The 22605-nt window shown below is 35.1% G+C and overlaps 1 long non-coding RNA gene across 1 annotated transcript; it reads right to left on the bottom strand.

Moving 5' to 3' along the window:
- Nucleotides 1–4077: 4077 nt before the first annotated feature.
- Nucleotides 4078–18753, bottom strand: LOC110705922. The gene is made up of 3 exons (XR_002508155.1): nucleotides 18495–18753; nucleotides 16796–17012; nucleotides 4078–4520 (listed from the first exon to the last, which is right to left on the bottom strand). It is a non-coding gene; the product is annotated as an uncharacterized LOC110705922 (long non-coding RNA).
- Between the last annotated feature and the right edge of the window lie 3852 nt (nucleotides 18754–22605).

Genomic DNA, 22605 nt, shown 5'->3' with positions numbered 1-22605 from the left:
TCTTTTAATCCATTAATTATGAATTTTGATGTTAGGGTGTAACAATTAGAAAAATTAGGGTTCTTAGAAATTAGGGATAATTTGAAATTGGTTTAATTTGTTGCTTTTAATTCAAATTTGTTATCTTAGGGTTATGAATTAAGGTCCAATTTGTCATTGCATCGTGTCTTTTCACAGAAAAATTGAAAAAGTGGGCCCATGTGCCGAATATTCTCGTCGGAAAATGCAAATGGGTAGTGCTACTCTAACTTTTTAAATTTAAGGGGTAGTTTTTTCGATAAAATTTTTAAGTGGGTAGTTGTTTAAAAATACCCCTATAAGCGTGTAGTTCCTGACAAATTTTCCTTAATATTACTGATCAGAATATATTAGCTTTCTAATAATTCTGAACCCACTGACGGAATAGTACACTTGTTCGAAGGACACCATTCGTTTCAGCATTTTTGCCACTCTTTCATCCTTTTTTCTCTAAGGATTCTCCCCTCATTTGCACTTCTTTGGCCCTTTTCTAAGCATTTTACCTTAGTTTTGTTTTCTCCATTCCCTTCTCTTTTATCTTCCTTTTTCCTAGATTTTTGCCTACTCTTTATTTTGATTTCCATGCTTGTGTTTTGTAGGTATCATATGCCGAAAGAGGGAGGACTTCACGACAACTGCACGGGCGCGCATCCTTGGCTATGCGGGCGCGCATCCCTGTCAGAACTCGAGCAGCCAAGCTCTAGAATTAGAGCCAAACTAAAGTGTTTGCGCGACTTACTGTGCGGTCTCCGTGTGGGGGCTCCTCGTTTCCCCGTACCCTCAAAGTTGCGGCCGCGCAATATTATGAGAGGGCGCACATTGCTACTGCGTGGGCGCGCATAATTTGTGTGCTGGCGTGCACCGCTGCTTTTCTGATTTCTTTGTGTCATGTTGCCCAAGTTTCTTTCGTTTGGGGAGCCACATATATATAGTCTAATTTTTGATAGCTAATTTCTTAGCTAGGGGAAGAGGGTGGAATATATGTGTTGATATTGGATGAATGATGATGGTTGGATTGAACTCATGCCTTAATTGATGAGAGAGATGATTTTTGATAGCTTGAGATTATTGTTGCACTTTATTTGATGTTTTCTAATTTAAATACATGAAAGTGATTTCAACTAGATTAAGATCATCTTTATTTTAATTATTGCATGAGAATGAGTTATGAAAGTGGAGTTTTATGGATTATGCTTCTTTATTCTCTTGATTTGATTATAACTAATAGGATGCATGAGAATGATCCTTATTAGTATAGACCTCTTTCATTGATTTACCTAGACTATTGCATGAGAATAAATTGTTTAGGTAGAATCTTGTGTTCTTTGGCATGTTCTTCATGATAATCATCATTATTCCTCTCTTTCTAATCATATTTGACACCCCCGTATCCCTAGCGTTATTTTCCCTTGATTTTAATCATCATTTTCCTTGCTTATTTGTAGTTTTAGTGCTCTTTACTAAAAGACAAACAAAAACGATCCCCTTTTTACTCTTGCATTAGTAAATATTGATGTTGAATTAGTGTGCTTCCCTAGTGGTTTGACCCTTTACTTGCCACTAACTAGTTTAGTGCAAGTTTAGGTATTATAAATGATTAATTTGATTAGGGTAGTATACCAACAACCTACTTTTTACCAGCGATCAACTTTTTTTTTGAAATGCAGCAAAAAAAGCACCGTGACACGGTTTCGTATCACAACAATATGCACCGTGCCATGTCAGCCTTTGCCGCGTCGCGTCATTTTAGCTGCTGCGCGGTAATTCAAGTTTTTTATGCGTTTTTAAAAATAACTTGGATAAGGCATATAATATATAATTGGATAGATTATCAAGTCTAGTTTGCAACTCTATTAGAATCAGGTTGAAATCATTTGTAGATTTTACGATATGCCCATTTTAGTGAAAGGGTGTCGATTTTTTTTGGCCGAGTTTAGTATTTTGCTTATATCTTCTTCGTTATAAATTAGAATTGGGCCTATGATATATTTTTGGAAATATTATTAAAAGGCCTATCCAACCCAATAATAATTAGATCAAAATTATCGGGCTACAAATCAGTTTTTCTCGGTTTTGTGATGTGGACACGAAAAATGGAAAGTAAGCTATGGTTTAGGGAAATGAGCTAGGAATTGGATTGGTTTATGAAATGTATTTAAACACTCCAAAGGTTAAATACTGAACTCGACCAACAATGGCGGTGAAAGGTTGTTCAACATCGGGTTTAGTTTTGAGGAGACATTTATAGGTTTCAACAAAAGCCCCCACTTTGACTGAGTTTGTTGAAACATCAGTTATGAAAAAGATAATTAAAATAGTCGATAGGGACGGAGAATGATTTAAGACGTTTTGTGATCCTAAATCACTCTTTATACGCCGATACCTGCAGAAGAATGTTAGTTCCACAGATAAAAGAGTAAAGAGATAGAATACGTATTTGACACCAGTGTATTGGTGACGTATTTGTGATGGTATCTAACACTAGTGTATCGGTGAAAATGAGTTTGGTAGTTGTCTATGCTTGAAGAAATATACCGGATAATGTTTGTTGAGATATTTTTCATGCTTGAGAAAAGTCAACAGATGAATTTGGTAGTTTTCTATTCTTGAAGAAATCCACCGGATGATGTTTATTCAGATACTTCCCATGCTTGAGGAAAGTCAACAGATGAATTTGGTAGTTTTCTATGCTTGAAGAAGTCCACCAGATGATGTTTGTTGAGATACTTTCCATGCTCTAGGAATGTCGATAGATGATATAATCGCTGACTTCTTCGCCTTGAGAGGTGGCTAAGATCTACAATTTTCCATGCTTGAGGAAAAACTAGTCTGATGATAAGATTGCAAGTCTCTAGGTATCGAGAACCTTGCGATGTGGAATCGTCTTCGCTTGGCAGATGATCGCCAAAATGATAATAGTTCGCTTTTCCCAAACGTGGGCTATAGATGGTTCGCTTTCCCTGAACGTGGGATGTAGATGGTTTGCTTGTCCCAGAAAGTGAGCTGTAAATCATTCGCTTGTCCTCAAAAGTGGGTTGTAAATTGTTTGCTTGTCCCCGAACGTGGGCTGTAGATGGTCCGCTTGTCCCCGGATGTGGGATGTAGTTGGTTCACTTTTCCTCGAACGTGGGCTGTAGATTGTGAAAGGAATGGTGTCCTTCGAACAAGTGTATTATTCTGATAGTGGGTTCAGAATTATTAGAAAGTGATAGAGGAATAATCGAGTCGTTAGACAACTACACCTAAATCAAATATAATTTATAACACTTGACTTATCCTAATACAAGTATATGGCAAGAAGAGGGATCGAACCACAGGGAGAAGCACATAAACACCGCATTCATCACTAGACTTTAAGCTATCTCGGGACAAAGAAGAGGAATGACTAAGAGATTAAACTAAAGGTAAAACGAGTTAAAATTAATATAACTAAACACCAAGGGAAATGGGTAGATGTATATGCCTCTTTATCATGCAATAACATAAAAGCAAATCAATAGTGAACTAAACATGCATGAATATCGAAATAAGGTCCAATCAAACCGCTTTCTGGGGTTAATCGGTTTCTCCTAACATAGCCTCTATGTTTCTACACTAGAACCATATATTGGGAGGTGCAATCAAAGAACAATCGATAGTAATGAACCTTAACTAAGTAAACTTCCGTTCCTTGTTAGAAAAGATTCACCTTTAATCAACCAACAATATGCACTTGCAAGAAGATCAAAGAATATTAAGCATGCAAAGATTTTAATCACAATTAACTTAATCCCAATATTGTAAGCATGAACAATTAGCAACTACACCATCCCCACACCCTTGGCTAAGTGACTACTCACAAATCATGTTGAAAACAATATCAATCACCAAATCAATAAGCATCAACATGATTAATAAGAAAAGAAGTAAAATCAAAGTAAACAAACAAAATTAAATGCAAAAGTAAATAGAAAGAGTAAGAGATTGCTCATTAATTGAAGTTGAAGATCTACAAAAGATTAAACAAGCTTCTTCTTCAAAATCCAAGTTCATCAATGAAAAAATCCACACTTTCTCTCTCTACCAAATGAAGACTAATAGTGTTTCTCTCTCTAGATTAAGCTAAAAATGCAGAAAGTTAAAACTAAGTTAATCTAATTACATCAAAACGTTCTCAAATGGGACTTATATAGTCCATACACAGCTAGCTGAAGTAAGGGAGTGGTCCGACCGAACACAGGGAAGGTTCGGCCGGACTGTAGGGTAGGTTCGGCCGAACCATGGGTAGGTTCGATCGAACTCCCTTGATCCTAGTCTGGTTGAACTTCTGAGGTTTGACCACTCCTACAAAATCGCTAAAATGCAACTTGAATCTGCCTCTGCGTTCGGCCGGACAGTGGAGCAGGTTCGACCACACCCTTGTTCGAGCGCACCTTCAGAGGGTTCGGCCGAACCTCTCCTTAACCTTGCTTATCTTCAGCTTTCCTTGAACTTTAGCTTCCTCCTCTTGAAGACCCCGGTTCCTACAAAGAATAAGAATAAAAATCAAAGTAAAGAGTAAGAAAATGGGCAAAATCTAGGAAAGAAGATGCATAAAGGGAAATGGAACAAAGTGCAAAGAAAAGGATGCAAACAAGCCGCAAATGTGGGAAAATGACCATCAAAATGAACCTTAATCGTGGCATAAATGCCACTCATTAGAAAACTAGTATATTCAGTAAGGTTAAGTGATTAGAATGCCTAGGTGGAGGCCGCTTTCAATCAAAAATATTAATATATAATTAATATTACAGCTTAATCATGACTGAACCCTTTGGGTCACACCCAAGCAATTAACAAACCGACTCGATGAATTAATTCGGATGACATTAATGAGTCGCCTGAGTATTAAATATTTAGACGTCGGAAATTCAAGCTTAGAGCGTCGAAACCGAGCGTAGGAAGTCGTGTAAAAAAATATTAAATGACGAGACGCACAAATAATAATAAATCGACAATATTCCCAAAATTCCCCTAGCATCGGAATTCCCCGAGCATCTGAGTGCTATGGGCATAATGTGCTAGCTTAGGTGGCTAGCATGCGCACCATGCTGAGCCAAGGCTGCCTGGCTGGTACGTGCTAGCGCACCATGGCTAGCAGCAGCTGCAGCCGCAGCACCCAAGGGGCAGCAGCTGCTAGCAGCCCGCACATGGTGTGCGCGACATGCTAGAAGCAGGCCGCACTTGGAGTGCGTGGCTTGCTAGCTGCAGCAGCAGCCCGCAACTCCAAGTGCGGGGCTGGGCCGTGGCTAGGCTTAGGCGTGGGTAGCTAGAGCCGAGCATATGAGAGGCATGTGGGGTGAGGGACATGTGGCACAAGGATAGTATGGAGTGGGGAGGAAGTATGGTCCCCTACTCTCCAAGTGGTCCTCACTTCCCTTTACATGTATTAATGACACTTGTAGATTTATTTTATTTTAACTTTAAAATAAATTGTGGAATTTCATGATCCCACATTGATGAGATAAAAATTCCCACTCTCACTCTTCCCTATAAATACCCACCTTGGGTTTTTGGGAAGAGTGCTTGAGTAGGAGTTCAATAGAGCATTGCATTTGCAAAAACTCTTAAACTCATATAATACTCGGGTTTTGGTCGTACCTCGCTAACCTCGAAGTAACGCACCTAAAAGTCAGTAGTTATTTTTGCGGGTGGATCTCCGTCGGAGGCTCTCGTGTTTTCGGGGCTAAGCTTTCAAGTAAGAGCCCAATTTTTCGGGCGAAGCACGCGACAAAGGTTTATTTCCTATTTTGCCCTTTTGTGTTTATTTTATGCATTAGTGATATTATTTATTGTGAGCGTGATCCTTGGCTCACGTTTTTTTCCACGGTGAGTGGGACTCATCAAACCGTAACAGCGGTATCGGATCCCCGCTCGTTTATTTTTTATTATCATATTTTTCAAGGTATTTTTAAGGATTAATTTTTCTGGTTATAAGTGGCTAATTAGATTAGTAGCTCGTTTTATCCATTTTAACTTTGTATTAGAGCTGATTTCAGCTCCCAAACCCAGATTTTGACCTAAAAATAGTGAATTTTGGGTGGAAAAGTCGTTCTAGAAATGGTTTTACCCTTTCAAAACTCGGTTTTTAGCAAAAAAAAAACGACCAAAAATGTATTTTTCGAGGGTTTTTTTCATTTTTACGAAAAATTTTAAGTCTTTCTAACCTTTATAATTAATTGCATATTATGGTTGTTATGTAATTGGTCAATACATATTTTATATGAAATTTTAATTCTCTTTAGTCATGATTACTTGATGGTAATTTTTGTTTGAAAGCTTGGTTTTCTTTTTTCACATAATTGCAAATTAATTGCATTAATTGTGAAATTTTTGTTTTTGAGGCTTCTAAAGTGCTAAAGATTCAATCTTTAATTATGTTAAGTGATTGAAACTTTAAAAGCTACTAAATTCCATGAATTTTATGTTGAACTTTGTTATTTTAATCATTTTTGGTTGATTAGAAACATAAAGTTTCAAACTTTGTGATAGAAATTTGTTTATCTTCATATTGGAAGATATAATTTTTCAAGAATTCACAAGTGTTAGTAAATGGATTTTTTCATTTGAATATTAATGTTCATATTTTTCCAACTCCCTCTTACTTTGTCCAAATCTCAAAATTAATTTAAATTGACTAAATTATTAGTGAAAAATTGCCTTATTTATGTTGTTGCACCAAGCTAAACAAATTTAATTAAAGAATGGTTCTTGGAAATTATTTTGGATGGATGCACTTTGATAATTTTATTTAAGTTAGACTTGTTTAAATTTTCATTTTTGCTCATTGAATTAGTTATAAAATTAATTTAGAATTAATTATAATGTCACGCGAATTTTGGGATCAAAATCCCGAGGCTATGGCAAGCAAATCAAGGCAAAACCACCCTTGACCAACCAGGCTGCATAGAAGCCCGCATGTGGCCACCAAGGGGGCTTCCACAATGTTGCGTGCAGCCATGAGCGTGGCTGGTGCGCACATCCACAGCAGCAGCACCAGCCAAGCAGCAGCACGCTGCGGCAATGCTGCGTGCCTGCGTGTGTGCGTGTGTAGCGCAGCACATAGCCGAGCTATGGTGCGGCCTTAGTGCGGCAGTGATGCACGAGAATCATGTACGTGGTCTTGGTGCAGCCGTCATGTGCGGGGGCTATGCCATGGGGCTTGCGGTATGGTGCGCATGGCTAGCAAGCTTCTGTGGCCCCGTGGCTCACGTTCTTGCACGCCCCGTAGAAGAGTCGAAGCGTATGCTGTATTCTAAGCTATGGGTGTGACGTTTGGCATGAGTCACGACCATGCACACCACCCTGTATTTAGAACATGTACTTTGGCAATGATATTTTGCAATTTTGTCGTTTTATTATTCTAATTAATTTTGTTTACTTTAATTAAAACTTTGGAGGCTAGGCCTCGGTTTTGAGCAGCATTGTCAAAATTTATTTTGACAATTTTAGGTTCTACCGGCTTAATTAATTGGATTAATTAAGTTGGTTGCGGAATTTAGTAGGAGCTTCACTTATTAATTACGTCAATTACATAATCGGTTAAACAACTTTGACTAGTTTTAATTAGGCGTGTTAATTGGATTAACCACCTAGATTAGTTACTAGTGCACGCGCGTGTTTAATGCATTATTACTTGTTTATTTTTGTAAAATGCATGGGTCATTCACATATAGTGAATGGATTAATGGAATGTATATTCTCTCATAGGTTTTATAAAATGGCAACTAGTGGGACCCGATTAGGATAGAAAATACGGAATACATGTCGTGATGTATTTTTGTAAATCTAAATATGGTCAACGTACCGTTGAGTATTTTTTGACCTTAATATTTAGGTTAATCCTAGTCATTGATACTAGTAGTTGCATAATTTGGTTAAATCTTGAAGACGGAGGTTCTTGGAAGACAAAGCCATGAAGATGCAAGAGAAGAAATTTTGAAGACTTGAAGAATTCAAGGGGTCATGCTAGTTGCCAACATGCATCTTATACTTATGCTTTATATATTTATGCTTGTGCTTATATATGAATGATATGTTGGATGCATGTGTAGGTTTTCAATATGTTGTGATGATTAGTTAAGCTCACTTAAATCAACCAACATAGAAATCCTATGTCCCTAATATTATTGAGTTAAAACTTGCCTTTCAGAAACAACACTTGCAAACCAAATGAGTGTAATGGTGGGCTACGCCAAGGTGAGGCACCATTACTACTTTGAGGTTGGTGAGGCACACTGGGTGTGCAAGATGATTTTGGTTGAACTCATCGGTATGAGTGAGGAGTCCTCACATGCCGTGGAAAAAGAGATATATCGTCAAGATACATTGGATGCGACGATTACCTAACCAAGAATGGCTTGGAGCTATTAGCAAGGTAATGCTTACCTTGGGATAACAAGTGTTAGGACAAGCCAAAGCATGCCTAAAATACTTGTTGATCCCTTGGATCTTGGAATAGCTTTATTTTCACAAAATAGGGACAATTTTATGTGTAAATAAGACGTTAAATAAGCGATGAAATATGAATAAATGAAATTCAATCTTATTTAAGTATTTTGAATGGTTTTTCATTTAAAATTATTTCAATAGAAGAATCATGTTTTCAAGTATCGACAACAATCTAATATTCCTAGAACTTCCCGAGAAGTTACCATTTAGCTTGAATCTGGTAAACTTCAAGGAATGGGAAGAGGAACTCCGTTAGATCCTCCACAATTGCTACCTGGAGCATATATTGGATACACCCATCCCGAGTTTCTACTCAAAAGGGGTTATGAGCGATGAGGCTCATGAGGAGTGGAGTAATGATTGCAAGAGAGTCTCTCGACTCATAGCAAACTCCATCCCGGAACAGTGGAAGAAGAAATTCTTCAACTACCTTCCGGATGTACTTCTCAAGGATCTAGAAGATGTGGTTAATCTGAGGGTAACAAAGAGCGATAAGGGAAACTATGATGGACTTGTGGAACAAGTGACTAGGTCATTGTCTAACATGAGGATCAAGGCACTACAAGATGGGTGTCTCAGCAAAGAGAGGCAAGAAGTATGGGCTAGGGTGTATAGTGCAAGACTTAGACCCGGGATGCCACTTCTAGCCCATGTGCAAAAGATGACAAGGTTATTCAACAATTTGGAACTGATTGGTAGACTAGTGGAGGATGAGCAAGCAACTCATATGCTTTTAAGCTCACTCCACTCGGGGTAAGATGCAACTTACCAACAATCGGAACAAACTATCCTACAAGGAAGTTGTCCAAGAGCTCAAGAAAACCAATTCTTTGAAGCTGGCTAAGTTTGTTCTAAGGCTCAAGGAGAAGGAGTTCAAAAACAAGGCTAAGATGCGCTGCTTCTATTGTAGTAAGCAAGGCCACTACAAAAGAGAATGTAGCGAGTATCTGGAAGATGAGGCAAGAGGAAAGAAAGCCTCAATCTCAGGTCTCATCATGACACTTGAAAATAAGCATTTTATAAGGTATTAGATACCGAAAAATTGACTCACTTTATGCTCCTATTTCATGAACAAAATGAGCGGTGCTTTTCAAGTGGTCATGAGTAAACAAGTGGAAGATGAAGAAAATCTATCCAAAAAAAGCTTGTAATCTCTTGTATTTTGTCCAAATTCTAAAACTTACTAAGTTTTATCTAACATACTTTGATCTTGCGACGTTGGACGTCATTTAAACCTTGATCACAAGACCTTTTGTTTCATGTCTTGTTTATATTTTTGGAAATGACACTTTTGTGTGTTTAGACAAAATTGTTTGTAATGATACCAAAAAACTAAGACCATGGAGTCAAGTCAAACCTACTTGTGGCATTGTCGCCTTAGCCACATTAACATCAAACACATCAAGAAACTTTTCTACAAGAAGGCAATCCAGACTCGTTCAATAATCATTTGAGAATTGCAAAGGATATTTAATTATGAATCTATTGATATATGTGAAATTAATTCTAATTTGAAAATTTTGACAAAGTTACCATTTAAATAAATGATGATGCTAACTCAAAGTCTAATACATATCGATGTAAGGAAACCTAAGGTTCAATATCTAGAGACAAACAATGAAACTTCATTTGTGATATGGTCACTTGTGCTTAACTAAAGCTAAAGCGTGAAAATTTTGAAAAGTTCAAAAGATTCAGTATGCAATTCAGTATCAACTTGACAAGATAATGATTACATTACAATATGATTGTAATTGTGAAAGTTTGAGTCAAGATTTACTTGGAAATATATATTCAATATATTGCAATATGATCGTAATAATAATGAAAATTTTAGCCAGCACCTTGATTAACATCCAAGAGTTGTGAAATCGTTTTATAACAAACTCCAATAGTAAACCTTATGAAGTGTTTACAAAGGAGCTATCAATCTATATAAGATATACTTTGATAATGGATGAAAATTATCCATCTTACAACCATTATTCAAGGGATATAATTTTAAGATAAGCTACAAAACTAAACAAAACTACATATGTCAAATGAAAATGTAGCAAAGGCTTCATATATGATATGGATAAGAAAAGTTCTTATAAAGTCTTTCTACAAAGCAAGGAATGAAAGTTGTATTAAAACGTTTAATGCACGCTCAAGTCCTATATACAACATGGGGTACTACTACACAAATCATACTTAGCACATAACGTTTGTTGCTTAAGTAGATGCCCCTATGGAAAACATGTCATTTCCAAAAGGTCAGGTAGGAGTAGTATAAATCTCAAAAGAGTTCGAGAAAAACAACAAACAAACATGGTTCAAACCATAGTTGGTTAACCCTATGCTAAATGTGCCTCTTTAAAAGGCAAGTGGGAGTATAAGATAATTCAAAAGAGTCTGAGAGCCTTGAAAGAGTTCAAGAAAATTTAATTCGAAAATCTTGAAGAAATTTGAGAAGTTATCGAATAAAATAAACAATATGAACATGATTCACCTCATGTTACAAATGACAACGCGTGGTCTCATTCAGTGTAATGGGATTAATAACCATGTCAAAGGTAGTACATTCCAAGTGCACAACCTCTAATGTAGTTTCTCATTAAAGACTAAACAAAGTTGTTGTATAAGTTTCAATTGTTGCATAGAAACCCACAATGATGACTAGAATACATAAAACTTAGCCAAAGAAATATGATTTCATATTAACTAAGAGTTCTTAAATATTGATTTTAGAACATTATGATAATGCAAGTAATAAATATGATTTGACGAATTATAACTCCAAGTGGTTTAAAAACCATGAAATCTGAAATAGAGTCTTGGTCTGTAAGCAAATGTATGATACTTGATTAATTTGCCTAATTGGGTATGACTCGTTATAAGCAAAAGAGACAAGAGAGAAAGTGTTTTCTAAACAAAGCAAAGACTTGATCTGATAAAGGATTTAACTAATTCATTGTATGACTATGATTACGATGAAAACTTTACATTAGTCATGTTGCCAAGATCTATTAAAAATATTTTAGTGTTTTATACCTTATGAGATTGGGTAGATGGATTTCAAAACACTTTCTTGAAATTGTTCATGAAAGAAGATTTGTATACGATTGTTAGTTGAGACGAACACTACAAGAGGGGGGTGAATTATAAGTGAGTTCCTATTGACTAGTTTTCGCAGAATGTAAAACAAACTATAAAGGAACTTACAATGAACACAATATTTTACGAGGAAACCTTCCAGGGCCCAACAGGAAGTAAAACCTCGACCCCCACAAGGGATTTCCAAATCAAACCAATGCATTAGAATAAGGCAAACTTTTCAAGATATAATCCATTTATAATCAGATCTTTACTCACAAGTTCTAGAATAAACTTGCTACACAATAAGACCCTATCCTACCCAATCTAAATCTCTGACTTAGACTCACTCGTAGTCACAGAGTAATATTCTCATTATTGTATGCAAAGATATTAAACACACACACACACCCAAGAACCTAACCAATTACAAAGTAGAGACACTAATATATGAGAGCCAAGAAATTCATGAAATCCAAAACAACTATGACAAAGCTAAAGACTTGGTAAACTTACACAATTAAGCATACTTAGATTTTCTTCACCCATAAACTCACAAAAAATGAATTTTCGGATCTCTTAAACTTATACAAGACTAGCTTGTATATAAAGTAGGGTTTTAAAAAGATAAACATCTAAATTTTCCTAAATCCAAAAACACAGTTTTTAAGTAAGTCTTTTTGGAAGAAAATCATTTAGAAATTCAATCAAGATAGATTATCTCAAAGAATAAAATCTTTTTGATAATTGGTTTTTAAGAAAATAAATCTTGTTTAATAAAAATCTTTTCCTAAAAGCTTATCTTTTTAATTTTCCAATTTTAAGAAGCTTGCCAAGCTTTTGTCAAGTTTCTAATAATCTCATGCATAACCTACTTATCATATTTACAACAATTACTAAAGATAAAACAATATTAAAACTATATTGCTGCATCAATACTATGAATATTAGAATGCTTGGACTTCACGCAGGCAAGGACTAAGTTCCTACTGTAAATTTCCTTCCATTTTCAACTTGGAACTTTGCAAACCAAGTTCTTCAAAAACTTGATGTCTTTAACGCAGACCGAGTAAATTTCTTGCCTTGCTGTCTTCAGGTTCCTGTTAAGGAACTTCATTAGTTCCTCCATGGGAACTCTTCTTCTCTCTTCCTTATCTTTCCTTAAGCTCTCTAAAGTGTCTTTTATAAACGATGATACTTTTACACTTCAAAAGTTAACTTCACTTGTCTAGATCACAACACTTAGAAAACTCTTATTAGTTTGATGTTTGCTTTGTTTAATTTCATCATCATCAAAATTCGTCTAAATATTTATTACTCGGTTGACATATTAATTCCTTCCGGATTAATTCGTCGCTTCGGTTCGTTAGTTGCTTGGGTGTGACCCGAAGGGTTCAGTAAAGATTAAGCTATAATATTAATTATGCATTAATATTACTTACTGGAAGCGGCCTCTACCAAGGAATTTCGATCACTTGACCATACTGAATATATTAGCTTTCTAACAATTCTGAACCCACTAACGGAATAGTAAACTTGTTCGAAGGACAACATTCCGTTCAATCTCCCACTTATCCTTCCGGACAAGTGCGCATTTAGTGTACAACCTTTTCCCTATGTCACTTAATGTCTCTTCATGAACTATAAGGTAAGATTATTTTATCATCCTTATTACGTCCAGAATTGTTTCTCAATTCCGAGTCCGACTGTCAATAAATAGATGATTTCTAAAATCCATCCGAGCACGACCATGCATTTTCACAGTCTCGCTCTACGAGAGGCCTTGTATGCAACAAAGACATCCTCCCTATTTTAATATGGGGACATTCCCAGTCTTGTAATGTAGCTTCTCTTACTGAGAGGACCTAGCCGCCCGAGTGTTGTCATTATAATCCCCTATTACGGCAGTCGTTTGACAACATCAAAACGGACTAGTACTCAAACAAGAGAACTCACAATACTCAAGGTCGAGGAAATAGGTTCCGATAGCCACAATGAGAAGTATACTTATGACGATTTTTAATCTCTTAAAGTATTCTCATAGGTTGATCCAGTATGGTTCTAAAACAATACCTGTGCAAATGATTTATGATAATCATGTCTTCGTAGCACAAGAAACGGTGCTATAAATCAGACTACACACTAATCTCAATTTGTCATTAAACGTCCACCATTTAAATGACTTTGATTAGGGGTAATTTTCGATTATAATATACAATGTTCACTTAATAGGTATTTCCTTACCAAGACTGGTCTTGATACCCTATTTTGAATATTCTCATAATCGAATGGACTCATTATTTAATACTAAACCACAATTAAGTAGCAAACGGAGTGATAAAATATTGCATGAAATTTATTCTACTCCAAAACTTGAATGGTTTGTCTTAGTGTCTTACATTAAATGTTCAAACTTAACTAAATCACTAAACAAGGAAATCAAAGCCTGTCTTTTACATGCTTGATTCCCATTGCCTCAACGTGTTGGTTGTGCTTCACTTGAGGCAAAGGTTTAGTAAGTGGATCGGCTACATTGTCACCCGTTCCAACTTTGCAAATTCTGATTTCCATTCTCGAATCATGTGAAAAAGTCGTTTGACATGTTTGACCTTCTGATGTTCCCTTGGCTCCTGGCCTGAGCAATAGCTCCATTGTTGTCACAATAGAGGGATATTAGACCCTTTATGGAGGGTACAACATCAAGTTCACCAACGAACTTATGAATCCAAACAGCCTCCTTAGCTGCTTTAGCAGTTGCTATGTATTCGACTTTAGTTGTAAAATATGTAGTTGTAATCTGCTTGGCACTCTTCCAACAAAACGCTCCTCCATTTAGACAGAACACATATCCAGATTGCGATTTTAAATCGTCTCTGTCTGTTTGGAAGCTTGTGTCGGTATAACCTTCCACAACTAATTCTTCTGAACCACCATACACCATGAATTTATCCTTGTTCCTTTTCAAATACTTTAGGATATTCTTGGCCGCAGTCCAATGGGCCTCTCTTGGATCTGATTTTTAACGGCTCGTAGCACTCAAGGCATGCGATACATCTGGCCTAGTACATATCATGGCATACATGATCGATCCAATAAGCGAAGCATATGGAATCTGATTCATTCTTACCCACTCGTCAAGTTTCGATGGACACAACTTCTTGCTTAGGGTTATGCCATGTGACAATGGTAAATGACCTCTCTTGGCCTCCTCCATGCCAAATCGAGCAAGTACCTTATCAATATAAGTACTTTGACTCTATCCAATCATCCTTTTTGATCTATCCCTATAAATCTTAATGCCAAGTATGTAATGAGCCTCTCCCAAGTCTTTCATTGAGAAGCACTTTCCAAACTAGGCCTTTACAGAGTCTAACAACGAAATGCTATTTCCAATGAGAAATATGTCATCGACATATAAGACTAGGAAGGCGATGACACTCCCACTAACCTTCTTGTAAACACAAGATTCATCTGAATTCTTGATAAAACCAACTTACTAATGGCTTCATCGAATCGCAGATTCCAACTTCTGCTTGCTTGCTTTAGTCCATAAATGGACTTCTTAAGCTTACAATCCTTCCCAGCATCATTTTGGTCGAAAAAACCTTCAGGCAGTGTCATATACACAGTTTCTTCCAAAATACCATTAAGGAAGGCGGTTTTGACGTCCATCTGCCATATTTCTTAATTGTAATATGCAGCAATCGCTAGGAGGATCCGAACGGATTTCACTACAACAATTAACCACTTGTGCCACGAATTATGCCACAGGAATTCTAAATTCGTGGCATAATTTGATCTAGCCACGGGAAAAATAAAGTCAACAAAAAAATTGATATGTCAACAAAATATTATGCCACGGGAAAAAGGAAATTCGTGGCTAATTGAAACTTGTGCCACGACTAAATTTCTTTTCCGTGGCAAATAAACACTTATGCCACGGCTAATTATGTTCCCGTGGCAAATTGGACAAATTGATACTTGAGCCACAACTAATATTTTTCACGTGGAAAATAAACACTTGTGTCACAGGTATTTTTTTTGCCGTGGCATTCAATCTAACACTTGTGTAATATAAAAATTTATTTTTGTGGCAAACATATATTGATAAAAACCGTTCACGTTGTTTAGGAAAAATAAACTAGGATTACTTCCGTGAATCTTACAACATAGAAGTAATTATTATTTTTATGGTTAAATATACAATTATATTTTAAACCAAGAGATATATCTAATAATAATAATAATAGTAATAGTAATAGTAATAGTAATAGTAATAATAATAGTCATAGTAATAATAATAATAATAATAATAATAATAATAATAATAATAATAATAATAATAATAATAATACAATCTAAATAAGAATTTATAGATTTTTTTTTAGAATTTTATTAATATAAATTAAAAGTTTGTACAGTGTTATTTATAAGGAAAATTACAAAATTAAATTATCACTAGTTAAACTATGAAAAAAACAATTAAATTTAAAATTAAATCATTTTGTCCCCTAAACAATTTCGGCAATTCTTTAGACTGCATTATCATTTCTTTCTCTTGCATGCAATTCATGAACAATTTAGGAAGCATCTTCTTGAGTTTAGTATCCACCTATAGTGTATTATATATAGATTAATTGAGCAATAAAAAAAAGGAACTTGATGTTTGTTTCCCCCCACCCTGAAATTGAAACACACTACTAGAATCGAGTTCATTAAGGACATGAAATCCCGTCGTAAATCCGTCATAATGGTTCATTTATGAACGCATTTTCCATCGAGAGCCCGTCCTAGAAAGGGGCCATTGTAGAATGTATAACCTGTTATAATCCCATTGCAAAAGCAAATTACCACGGGCTTATATCCCATCATTAAATCCATTTACGACGGGCAAAAATCTCGTTGCAAATTCCATTTATGACAGGACAACCCTATTGTACTTTTATCATTTACAAACCTGCTCCAACGACTCCAACAAAACAAACAGAACGACTGCTATGATAAACAAACATACTTTTATATGTAACCATCAAATTAAATAAAACAAGTACATAGCAAATTTGTATCATAAACCTGCTCCAACTCTATTGACTTAAATCACCCTCAGCAACACTACTTGAGAAACTTCAAATCTAAGTGATATAATTAGTTTACCAGATAAACAAATTAATCTAATTTTATTTAAGAATCTGAAATAAGTCACCATACTTCAAATCATTAGGAGAATACAAACCTGCTAGTATAGATCTCAAGGCAGCCCGGTGATATTGTATAAAGTACTGTAGAAAAGAATGTCGGGATTCTGAGAGTGAAATAAACAAAACAAATAGAGCGACTGCTATGATGGTAACCACAGATAGATCAAAAGGCCTTGCTATCATGCATGTCAGCATTGATACACCTAGGAGTGTTCAAAAGAGGGATGATACCACTAGGTTGTAGAGAAGTACCTGTTGAGAAACACCAGTGCAAAATTTGTAAACATTTCTATCACCATTAGTGGTAGGTAAGTAACTTCTTTAATGCCAGCCAAAGAATGGGAAAGGGATGTAATAAAATTAATAGATTTAGCAGAATAACCCCCTATAAAAACAAGCAAAAATACATATCATGGGTTTCAGCATGGCAGCATCTTCTGCATCATGGAATTCAGAATTGTGTATTTCATAAAAGCTGCTCCACTTCTGGAACTCTCGAGTTGTAGTAAAACAACTCTAACAGAGCTAATAGATGAGACTAATGAACTACTTATGGGCAATTATGTGTTTCACAAAGATGGTACGCCAAAACTACTCCACTCTTAACTATTTCATTTTATCCTCATTATATGGAAGATATTGTGACTGTTAAAAAGCAAGGACACAGTCCAAGTCGGGTTAAGATAATGGTGATGCTAAGGTTTTATGTCCAAGATAAAATTCTTTGATGTAAGGTTCTTCTATTTGCAAGTATAAATTTGTAGGATAATTAAGCAATAAAGCAACACTAGCCATAACAATTCACTTGATTAATAATTCGATTAACTTTATGAACATCATCATCTCTCAGCTTTTAATTTATGATTTGAATCAAGTACAACAAGCACACAATAGTGCGACAACAAGTGGTCAGCATCAGTTTTAGCACAAAAACAAGAAGGGATGAAATAGCAGGGTAGCAACAGAGGGAAATATTAGGGAAGCAACAACATAACGACTGCATTCTACAATCAAATAAATTGAGTTACATATATACAAGTTTCGGACACAAATCAAATCCGGTGAAACAAAAGCTACTAATAGAAATCCATGAATACACACGCTTACACAAGCAACATCATTGAGCTAAACAAGCACCTTTTGGCAAAAGCAATAATAATATAAAAAAAAAAAAAAGCATCGAATCAGATAGATTACATACAAAAAAGATTAACATATACTAGTATATCTATACACCATGTAAAGGCCACCCCTTTAGATGGTATGTTACTAAGGCTCCACTAGTGGCTAAATGTCAACAATGAGTAGTGACCCTGTAATCGCTTAGATCCACTTAACTTCTAAGATAACGAATCAAGCTGATTAAAATCACCCTGAACAAGAATAGAGTTCATTCATTCATTCATAGCATAGTGACATCTAAGACAGAGCATATTTTTCCCAAGGAAGGGTATGCATATCCTGTTAACATTCAGCATAGTCCATTGAAACCCAGTGAAACCCGTATGATGATTTGAAACCCATTGAATTCGAGTTACATTATGAAATCAGCTAATTGACGGATGATGCTAGATTGAAAACAAATTTCACAACCCATTGAAACCCGAAATGATATTTGATATCACACATATATATATTAAATTAAAAAAAAACCAATAAATACCGTTAATTGATTTACAGAAACATAATTTCAGAGAGAAATTAAATTTCAGATGTAGGAGAGAAGGAACTTACCTGAGAATTTGAGATTTCCCACTTGAGTCTAGAAGAGAGTGATTGGATTAAAAGCTTGTAATTGGTAGAGAATAGAGGATGGAGTAAAGAACTGGCTTTCCAAAAAAAAAAAAAAAAAAAAAAAAAAAAAAAAAAAAAAAAAAAAAAAAAAAAAAAAAGGAGTGAAGGATGAAGAACGCAGGTTGAGGAATTGAAGCTGTTAGTGTTTAAGTGTTTTACACCCTTTTTCTTAGTGTTTTTTGTTTTTAATTTTTTTAAAATTTTTTATTATAGATTAGTTATATTGAGTATTGATTTGGAGGGAGTTTTGCCGCCTAATGTTGATGAGTTTTACTTTAGGGGTAGAATTTCACACAAATTTTTCAACCAAGTTAAACTCTTTACTGATTATGGAGGTAAATTTCCCTCCTACATTTTACTTGTAGCTTTGTAAAATTAATTTTATTTTTTATATTTTTTTTATTTTTTATTGATTAGAACTTTATTTACAAAATTATACTCAATTTTATATTCGAATTGCTCATTGAATAGATATAAGATAGTACGATATGAGACAACGATCGTAACATGGAGAATTTGCTTGCGAATGTTTTTATTTGATTCAATTATTACGTATTTAGTAGATCTAAATCTTTTTTTAGATGTCGTATGACTTTTATTTATGAACAATTTTATATACTCCCTCTGTGTTTTTTTAGCTGAATTAAACTGAACTAAACTGATTGGAGCTAAACTTAACTAAACTAAACTGAGTTGAAATGAATATTTTGTTAGAATGAAGGAAATTTGGAGATGAAATGAACTAAACTGATTAGAGCTGAACTGAACTGAACTAAACTAAACTGATTGGAGCTGAAATGAACTGAATTGAAATTAAGCTTAAATGATATTCACACGATATATTTTTTTTGTAACTAGATTATTAAATGTAAAAAAACATAATTAATTGTGTACTTATTGTCGGAAGTTAACACAATTAATATTTTATCAATAATCCAATTTCAGTTATTACTTATATATTTCGAGGATATATGTTATGGGGTTATTTATTCAAGGGTTATCAGTTAGGGGTTAGTTATTCATGGGTTACTTGGTTGGTTATAAGTTACTTATAGTAGTAGCCCATAACCGACCAAGTAACCCCTTAAATAAGTAACTCTTAAATAAGTAATTTCGTTTTTTTATTCTTATTATTAATAAGCACCTTTTGTTGGGGTTTGGTAAGTCCAACTTACCGCGGAAAAAACCCCGACCCAAAGAACCACTCGCAATTAATAAAACCATAAAGCATAAATAAATTAATCACAAGTTAAGACAAGATAATTAACTTTGGAGCGTGCTTCGCCCAAACAGAACGGACTCTTACTTGAAAGCATAAATAAAGCTTTTACTAGTATGCTTCATATGTTCAAAAATGCTTTGCCTAAAGGTGCTGATTTGCCATCAAATTATTATGAAGCACGTAAGATGATTACTAATCTTGGTTTCGATTTTGAAAAAATAGAAGAATGTGAAAATGATTGTATGCTATTTTGGAAAGAGAATGCTAACCTTGAAAAGTGTTCCATATGCGATACTAAGCGTGATAAAGCTTCTCCTAAAGTGTTACACTATTTCCCACGGACTTCGAGGTTGCAAAGGTTATTCATGTCGTCCAAAACAACAAATGAGATGAGGTGGCACTCTTATAAACGAGAAGATGACGAAGTACTTAGACACCTAGCAGATAGTGAAGCTTGGAAGCATTTGGCAAGTAGTGGTTGTTGTGTTTAGCAAGTGACGAATTCAACCCATTTGGCGGGCTAAGAAATGACTATAGTATATGGCCAGTAGTGGTTGTTGTGTACAATCTCCCTCCATGGATGTGTATGAAACAACCTTACTCAATACTATCTTTGTTAATTCCAGGGAAAAGTGGACCGGGAAATAACATTGATGTGTATTTGCAACCATTAATCGAGGAGTTAAAAGAATTGTGGGAAACTGGAGCTCAGACTTATGATGCTTCAAGGAATGAGTACTTTCAAATGCGTGTTTCATTGTTATGGACCATAAATGATTTTCCTGCGTATGCAAACTTGTCTGGGTGGTCTACCAAAGGCTATAAAGCATGTCCTCATTGTATGAAAGAAACTAGCTCTGCTCGGCTACCAAATCAGGGTAAATGTTGTTACATGGACAATCGTCAATTTCTACCTACCGATCATTAATGGAGAGATAATAAATCCTTTAACGGGAAAGTAGAAAAAAGAGGTCCTCCTAGGAAATTATCTTCCAATGAGATTTTAGAACAACTAAAGGACCTTGAAGACATGAAATTTGGTAAAACAATGAAATTGCCAAAGAGGAATGATAATTGGAAGAAGAAAATCATTTTTTTTGAATTGACGTATTGGAGTAACCTCTTACTTTGTTACAATATTGATGTCATGCATATTGAAAAAAATGTGCTTGACAATGTTCTTGGTACATTGCTAGATATTGATGAGAAGTCAAAAGACAATCTAAAGGCTAGACATGATTTAAAGCATTTGAAGGTTTTGAAACATCTTGCTCCTACATTAGGAGATGGAAAGTGGCATATTCCTCCAGCACTATACACCTTGTCTAAGGCACAAAAGGAAAAAGTGTGTAAGTTTTTAGAGAATTTAAAGGTTCCAGATGGATATTCTTCTAACATTTCTAAACGCATAAACCTCGATAAGCGTAAAATTTATGGTCTAAAGACACATGATTGTCATGTGCTTATGGAACAACTATTACCACTTGTAGTTCGTGGGGTGTTCATAGCCAAAGTGTGCGATGTGATAGTAAAGTTGAGTACATTTTTCAAGGACTTGTGTTCTAAGACATTGAAAGTGAAAGATTTGAAAAATCTTGAACGTGATATTGTAGTCACCTTGTGTGAAATGGGAAAAATATTTCTTTCATCTTTTTTCACCATCATGGTCCACTTGTGTCTTCACTTAGCTACGGAAGCTAAAATTGGTGGACCAGTACAATATCGTTGGATGTATCCGATAGAAAGGTACTCCTTATGCATTGCAAATTTGATTTAATAATTTTTATTAACTAAGTTAAATTTTTTCTTTTTTTTATTAAAAAATTGTTATTTTTGTAGGCTCTTACGTAGATTTAAATGTTATGTTCGCAATAAAAGTAGGCTAGAGGGTTCCATCGCGGAAGGTTACATCATTGAGGAGTGTATGTACTTGTTCAAAATACTTGAATGAAATCGAGACAAAATTTAATCAACCTGAGAGGAATGATGATGCGGAACATGATGGCTACAAGGGTCTATCAGTTTTTGCATCGTCAGGTGTTCCTTTAGGGAAGGCTAAATGTAGGTCTCTTAGTGAAGAAGAGTTAACACAAGTTCGAGAATATGTACTTAAGAATTGTGATGAAGCAAAAACTTATTTAGAGTATGATATTATTCTTTTCTATTTATAAAAAACATCAAGTATACTTTCCCATGATTATTTTATAACAACTATTTTTTTGAATTTCAGTGAATATGAAGAGTCCACATCAAACAAAAATTTAGTTGATTGGTTTCGTGACCGGGTATTTTTTAAAATCAATTGTAGTTATTTTTTAATTACAAGTATAGTAATAGTCTAAGTTTTATTTAGGTAAAATTCTATTTATTGTTAGGTCTTCAATTTGTCTAATGATTGCAATGACCGAGTGGTGAAAGATTTGAAAACATTGGCTTTAGGTCCTTCGAATGGTGTTCAATGCTTCAACGGGATTCTTGCAAATGGATTCAGATTCCACACAAAGAATACAGAATTGAAAAGAGTACACCAAAATAGTGGTGTTATAGTCAAAGGCATTGCTAGGAATATGGAAAAAGATTACTACGGGATTCTCACTAACATACTTGAGATACAATATTTAGATGGAAAGCGTGTGGTTTTGTTTCATTGTGATTGGTGGGATGTCAATAGGGTAGGAAGAGGTGTCAAAGTTGACAAACATGGCAATGTGAGTGTCAATAGTCTTTGTTCATTGCGTACCAAAGAACCCTTTGTCTCATGTCTCAAGCTCAACAAGTCTTCTATGTTAGTGACAGACTTGATCCCGATTGGCTTGTTGTTGTGAAGAT

The sequence above is a fragment of the Chenopodium quinoa genome, unplaced genomic scaffold, assembly GCF_001683475.1.
Source record: "Chenopodium quinoa cultivar QQ74 unplaced genomic scaffold, ASM168347v1, whole genome shotgun sequence".
NCBI lineage: Eukaryota > Viridiplantae > Streptophyta > Magnoliopsida > Caryophyllales > Amaranthaceae > Chenopodium > Chenopodium quinoa.
Note: the sequence above shows the minus strand (reverse complement) of the source record. Positions and strands in the feature narration are given on the sequence as shown.